General features: G+C 31.3%; 1 pseudogene; it reads left to right on the top strand.

The window, feature by feature from the left end:
* The first annotated feature begins 431 nt into the window (after positions 1 to 431).
* Positions 432 to 4376, top strand: LOC127736521 (uncharacterized; annotated as a pseudogene).
* Positions 4377 to 8133: the final 3757 nt, after the last annotated feature.

The raw sequence follows: 8133 nt of genomic DNA, 5'->3' as shown, positions 1-8133 counted from the left end.
TTGTAACTTAATCATGTTAATATACATCATACCAATGTTTTATTATTAGAAATGTGAATGCATTTTTCTGTAATTCAGTCCTCCCTTCCTTCCCTCTCACATCCAGTTTAATTCACAAATAAGTAATATCCTTTGAATAAAGTCATGACATAAAGTATTGACTAGTTTTATATTTATTCATGTCAGATTATAATTGAAAATTTATATTCACTTAAAGTAGTAAATAAATTTTTTAAATGCATGTCTTGCATGTTGCCTATGATACCAAATAAATTTCTAGATTTCTAAACATACACATGTATATTTTGAGTTTAATCTTTGTTAAATAAAATAGTGAGTCACAAATTGGTTTATTATGTTATGTATATACATGTAGTTGCAATCATTTACAAATCTATGAATTCTGTTGATTACATTTTTATTTTATAGGAATGCTCCATGCTGGTATTGGGGAAACCCAGCTTAACAATCTGCTTTCAACAATGAATGTACACTGTATAGACACTAAATCTTTGAAAGCCAGAGAACATGAAGTTGGCCAAGTATTGGATAATCATGCAAAAGAATCTGAGCATAAATACTTACTAGAAGAAGCAATTGGGTGTTTAAATATTAACACAGGTTTGAAAAAAAACAAATAAGTATAATCATAATAATCATTTATTGGTCTTACAGTCTGTTTAATTGTTTGTCTGACCAAAAAAGAAATTTGAAATTTTCTACTATATGTTCACCTAAAAACTCAAAATATTTCTGTCTGACATTTTGTCGGTCAGACAGAGTTTGGGTTTGTAACAACAAACATGCAAGGAACTATTTCTTCTGTTTAGCACCAAAACCAACAAAAAAATGTATGGAACAAATTCCTATTATATATTGACCTATATCACATATGTAGTATTCCCATTTTGCACTAGTGCAATATAGCTTAAAAATTAATTGCATCTATTATCAACAACAAAACAAAAATAACTTTTATTTTATAAAGCTTGCGATGAAAAATTTTGTGCAAAATGAGATTCTTCTTTGGACAATATTCCGCAATAATCCTGCAAAACCACTATAATACATGTACCATTGATCTCTTTTGTAAAATTTCATAATTTAGTCCTTGTTTATTTTCCAGTTTTGTACATAAGTGGTTATCATATGATTAACCACATCAAAATTTATAAGGAAATTCTGTTCACTCTAAGTACTGTGATAAGTTAAAGGGGACATAATTGGGTATATGTTCAAATGTACAGATTGCACACAATGCAAGAACACAGTTTTAATAATACACCGAAGAATTAGTTTGAGATCAGTATACCTACCCTCATTAAAAATTTGTGAAACATTACCAGTAATACATATTTCAAGCATAAACATATTGATACAAATGTACAGGATAATTTTCAAATACAGTTATTAGTCAAATTACACAGATGCAATCTTTACTGTCATGGTAACAATTTGAATATATAAACATGATAGATGAAAGCTTTATTTTTATACAATAGAAAATGAAGAAGGAAAAGGAATCACAGTATCAACAGACACCTGCTGGCAAAAGAAGGGTTCTGGAAGGGCATATAACAGTTTGTCAGGCATGACTTTAACTGAGTTTAATCCAACAAGAACAAAGTTCAACAAATAATCAGATATTTTCTTTTTTTTTATTTTAAAAACTACTTTTCCGTTAATGTAGTTCAGGGGTATAAAATAAAAATGACAGAATTTTCTTATACTTTGCCAAAATGAAGCTTTTACTATCCTTTTTACAAAAAATTGTTAAAAAGTATGGGTCACCAGACTCACCACACTATTTTTCAAGGTACTAGTTGTTCAAAATTGACAAAATTTGCTTATATTGTTCGTGAAAAAATACATTTTTGTGCATACAAAGAAATCTATGAGACAGAATTTTGAAATAAAATATGAGAAGATAGGTTTTATAATATATTTTAAGAAAATAAAAAGAAAAAATGGTGTCACCGAACTTGTTTTTTTGCTACAAGTAAAAAATGAAAATTTCCCTATATGTCCAGTATAAATTTTGTACAAAAAGAGTTATTTCCCCTTGAATGGCTTATTTGAAAAATTAGTTCTATAAGCACAGCACATATATTTGGTATTTGTTAAAACATTTTTGATAATGTCAATAAATGGCAAATCTGTCTCCAAATTTGCAGATTTGGGCAAAGAACTAGACCGATTATTTACTGTGATTGTACAATTCAAGATGGCGGTATACTCCTGAACTTCCTTAAGCTAGAAATATTAGGTCACATGGTCCTATTTATTTTTTAATTTCACATACATACATCCTTAACATTACCATTCTTAACTGTCATAAAAAGGTCTCTTTTAGATCTGATAATTTCTCTGCAAATATGTTTGTTAAACTGAATTTTCATGAAACCTTTATATGATAGAGGAGTTTGAAGATAAATTTTGGTTCTTAAATCCTTATAATTTATAATAATGACACTTGTTTCAATGCAAAGCATATTATGTAGATATGCACAAAGACAAAACATTTTTATTCAGATTATTGCCAGGGAAGATAATGTTGTGAAATTTTTGAAAGGGGAGATAATTCAACTTAAAGGTTTTAACTGATTTTGAAGAAAAATATAAAGCTTGGACAATAAAAAACAGAATAGACCAGGAGGAGGGTGTATTCCTCTGTGAGCTTGTAATTATAGTTTGATCTAATGCAGATATTGCTTATCTCTAACAATATTACAATATGGGACATTCATGTCCTTTAAACTCAAACTTTTATTTAAGCTAGTTTAAATTGAAATAAATAATTTCAGGTGTATCAACATTGATTGGTAAAAATACAGGAGGAGTTGTCCATCATGCAATAAGATGTCAGCAATGCAGAATCTGTGACAGTGCAACAAAAAGGGGGATTCAGCCCAAAGAGCACAAATGTAAGAAAAATTGGACAGGCTCAGCAAAGGCTATGGAGCCAGATATGCTAGTTCAGATGGTAATGGATGTGAAGAACAAAGGGATCAACATAGATGAAATTGCAGGTGACGGTGATACGACCGGATTCGACAGACTGAAAAAGATATATCCTGAATCAAAGATGATTAAAACCAGTGACAGAAATCATGTAAAAAAGAATGTCATTAAAAAGTTATATGCAATTAAAAGCCAACATAAGCAGCTCTCTGACATGGTTATGAATTCTATATTGAAGAATTTTTCATTCATGATAGATCAAAACAAAAGAGATGTTGAAGGAATGGAAAATGGCCTAAAAGCTATAGTAGAGCACATGTATGGGGACCACGCCCATTGTAATAGATGATGGTGTGGATTTCTTAAAGACGGAGAAAAATATAAGCACAGTAATTTACCTCATGGAAAAGACTTGACATCTGATTCATTACGGACAGACCTAGAGAAGATATTTTTGGGGAATGACTCAGTCAATCCAAGGAAACTTGCATCATTGTCAAGCTCACAAGCAAATGAAAACTTTAACAACATGCTTGCTGCAAAAGCTCCAAAAGCGAAGCACTACTCCTCATCAGCAAGCTTGGGCTACAGGGTAGATTCTTCTATCTTGCAAAAGAATGAAGGATATGCCTATGTTAGTGAGGTATAACGATATGCACCCTTCATTAGCTCTTTAAAAAATTTAAAAGATAGATGATCAATGTAAAATACAGTTATTTTTAGCAGTTTTTGGCTTTTGATCTCAAACTACTGTAATTTAGAAATTATTGGGTGCATTTATTATTGTGATTTTTGAGAAATAAAAATAATGCAAGATTAATAACTGAGATTTATTGCAGTGACTCAGGATTTCCAGGTGACCAATTAATTTAAGCTTCTTGAAGCTTGTTGTTATAATTTTCATTCATTGGAAAAAACTCCAAACATTCAGTATGGAGATAATTATTTGTATGGTCTAAGAAAGAACATTATTTTTTATATTAAGTGGAAAAAATTTAGGGAGATAAATCAACAAATATATGCAAGATAAATCAACTTGATATTGAATGTAATATATACATCAGTTTCTACAACTTGTCGCTTTATTTATAACTACATCTACGTTTATATGCTATTTCTCTATTCATATCTGATTCAGTATGAAAATACACATTTCAAAACTTTGTCTTATTTTCTTTATTTCATATATATATATATCTTTGAAGGTTCATGCATCCATGGGACTGTCTCCTGGAGAGGAAACAATAAAAAGAAGCTCCAAAATAAATATGAAAAGGAAAAAAAACAAAGAAAAGGCAAAAACCAAAGAAGCCAAGAGAAGACGTTTCTTCTTAAAGCAGACAAGAACCTCTAAGACTGCTAGTAAAGAAATAAGGGAAGGCAAAACTTACGAAAGTGAAATAGGTATATATTAGTATTAAAAAGCCACCAATAATGTTTTCTGAAATGTAATATTTAAATAAATCTTACATAATGAAACATGTCATAACATCAAGGGCAGAATCAGGCAGGTGGTGAGGTGGGCTTGTGCCTCCCTAAAATTTGCAAAGAATGGCATGGGTTGTCAAAAGCTTAATTTCGATAATTTTACCTTAATAAATCTGTGCCCCCCCCCCCCCCCCCCTCTGCTTGTAATTTTTATTTAGTTTGCACCCCCACCCCACCCCCACCCCCCCTTTTTTTGCCCTGAACCTAAAATATTTCATTTAGTAAGATTTATTTATACTGTCCCCCCTTTTGCCCTGAACCTAAAATATTTCATTTAGTAAGATTTATTTATACTGTTATTATGAACTTTAAAATTATATTGGGACTTTCCTTATCTATAGATTTTATAATGTTAAAATAACCAATCTTCAGATTTCAATATATATGCCTAGATACGATGAGATCTTCAGTTTCTGAAAAAAAATGACCAGAACTATGCGAAACCAATACAAATGTTTTATACTATTTTATGTTATAAATAAATATTAAAAGAATGTTGTCTTGTGTGGGGAAAAAATTATGCATGTATGTAAATATTCCAGAGGCACTCCCACTTCTGGTTCTTCTTTGTGATTACTACAGTTTGTGAGAATTTGTTATTTAAACGTATTAAGTTAATCAAAATTGTTGTTTCAAGATTAAATTAGATATAAGGAGACGTGGTATGGGTGCCAATGATAAAAGAGGATTACACATTAGATACTTATTCTATGCAGGGATAAAAATCTGTGGTTTACATTATAGTATAATCTGATATGTGAATTATACAAGGTGCACAATGTACATGTTAATCCTTCAATAATTTATGATCAAATTATAGGATTTAAATTTGAAGTTACAGACAAGGAGTCCCAGGAGATTCCTGAAATACAAGACATCACAAAGATCCCTTTGAATGAACAAGAGGTTATCAAAGCACCAGTAGTAATTTTTGATTTAGAGACAACTGGCCTCAGTAAGTGAATAATTAACGTCTAATGTTTTAATCTCAGTTTAATTTTGTTGTGAAAAATGAAAATTGAACTTTGACATGAATAATGTCTGCATGGTAAAAAATAATCAAAAAAATAAGTAAGACGAAGAAGTAAAAAAAAGTCCACAAGTTAAAAAATGAAGTTTAAAAAAAAATGTTTTGCTCACAGTACACCAACAAACTAGAGGCTCTAAAGAGCCTGTGTCTCTCACCTTGGTCTATGTGCATATTAAACAAAGGACACAGATGGATTCAAGACAAAATTGTGTTTTGGTGATGGTGATGTGTTTGTAGATCTTACTTTACTGAACATTCTTGCTCCTTACTATTATCTCTATATATAATGAACTTGGCCCGGTAGTTACAGTGGAAAATATTTTGTAAAAATTTACAAAAATTTACAAAATTTATGAAAATTGTAAAAAATTGACTATAAAGGGCAATAACTCCTTAAGGGGTCAATTGACAATTTTGGTCATGCTGACTTATTTGTAGATCTAACTTTGCTGTACATTATTGCTGTTTACAGTTTATCTCTATCTATAATAATATTCAAGATAATAACCAAAAGCTGCAAAATTTTCTTAAAATTACCAATTCAGGGGGAGCAACCCAACAACATGTTGCCTGATTGGTCTGAAAATTTCAGGACAGATAGATCTTGGCCTAATGAACAATTTTATCCTCATCAGATTTGCTCTAAATGCTTTGGTTTCAGAGATATGAGCCAAAAACTGCATTTTACCCTATGTACTATTTTTTAGCAATGTCGGCCATCTTGGTTTGCGGGCGGGGTCATCGGACACATTTTTTAAACTAGATACCCTAATGATGATTGTGGACAAGTTTGGTTAAATTTGTCTTAGTAGTTTCAGAAGAGAAGATTTTTGTAAAAGATTACAAAAATTTACGAAAAATGGTTAAAAATTGACAATAAATGGCAATAACTCCTTAAGGGGTCAACTGATCATTTTGGTCAAGTTGACTTATTTGTAGATCTTACTTTGCTGAATATTATTGCTGTTTACAGTTTATCTCTATCTATAATAATATTCAAGATAATAACCAATAACGGCAAAATTTCCTTAAAATTACCAATTCAGGGGCAGTAACCCAACCTGATAAACAACTTTACCCAGTCAGATTTGCTCTAAATGCTTTGTTTTCAGAGATATAAGCCAAAATCTACATTTTACCCCTATGTTCTATTTTTAACCATGGCGGCCATCTTAGTTGGTTGGCCGGGTCACCAGACACATTTTTTAAACTAGATACCCCAATGATGATTGTGGCCAAGTTTGGTAAAATTTGACCCAGTAGTTTAGAGGAGAAGATTTTTGTAAAAGTTAACGACGACGGACGACGACAGACACCAAGTGATGAGAAAAGCTCACTTGGCCCTTTGGGCCAGGTGAGCTAAAAATTGTAATCAGCTCATAGCGACTTGTTTATTTTTAATACAACAGCAATGTTTGAATCGCAAATTTGCACACGTTTAAATAGCAACTTTTTAAGTTTATTGTCTGATGTCAATTTGTTTGTCCAGAACAGATTTAGTGTCAAACATCCATCATTTTTTGTTGTTCAGTTGCTGTCTCTTTCATACATAGCCGATTTCCGTTATATATTCATTATATCTTATATTCACCTTGACATGCATGTGTCAATAATAATTGAATGCAAGATTTTGTGGCTTTATAAGTGTGTAAATGTGTATGTATGAAGCCAGATAAAAGTTGTTTTGATATTTCACTTATACTCCTTGTCATCAAAGATGCATTTTATTTATTGTTCTATTGTAGGTAGGAAATCTGACATTACCCAATTAGCAGCCTATTCAGAAACTCTGAATTTTAGCACTTACATTTTTCCATCCCAGGCAATATCCAAAGAAGCATCAGAGGTCACACAAATTTTTGTGAATGGTAATCAGATGTTTCACAACAGCACTGCAGTTCAATACAAGTTGGCCCATGAAGCATTGACGGACTTTATTATATTTTTATCAAGTTTTCCTAGTAAATGTATTCTTGTAGGTCACAACATCAAACGATTTGATACTCATGTGTTATATAACCAATTGCATATTCATAACATGTGGAATGAATTTTGCTTACATGTTTGTGCTTTTTGTGACACCTTAGATTTATTTAAAAGTGTTGTTCCTGGTATGTCTTCATACAGCCAAACATCTCTTGTAAGAGAGCTCTTAGGTGAAACTTATGATGCTCATAATGCTATACATGACACCAAAGTTTTATACAAACTTGTAATTGAAAGAGGGAATTTTCAGGATAATGTGGTAGAATTTTCTGTACCTGTTAGTTATCCTTATGATTCACATGTTATCCAAGAAAACTTGAACACTTTTTCTCATGCTATAAATTGTAAAGCTATTTCAAAATCTTGTGCACTGAAGGCATCAAAATCTAACCTTAAATTGTCTCATTTGAAGTTAGCAGTACATCGAGATGGTATAGATGGACTTAAAGCTTTACTTGCTGAAAGGTCTAACAAGGGAAGTGTGAGAGTAACTAAATGTACAAGAGTTATTCAAAAACTGTTTGATTTTCTTCATGAAGATTGAAATAATATGCAATAATAAGGTCATGGAAAATTACCTTGTTCTCAAGTTCACTTAATGATACAGGGGGAAGGAATTTTTTTATGCTCCAATATCAAAAAGGGAAAGGGCCATTTAGATTTACCCT

This window comes from Mytilus californianus, unplaced genomic scaffold, assembly GCF_021869535.1.
Source record: "Mytilus californianus isolate M0D057914Y unplaced genomic scaffold, xbMytCali1.0.p SCAF_32, whole genome shotgun sequence".
Taxonomy (NCBI): Eukaryota; Metazoa; Mollusca; class Bivalvia; order Mytilida; family Mytilidae; genus Mytilus; species Mytilus californianus.
This window is presented reverse-complemented; position numbering and strand designations above follow the sequence as displayed.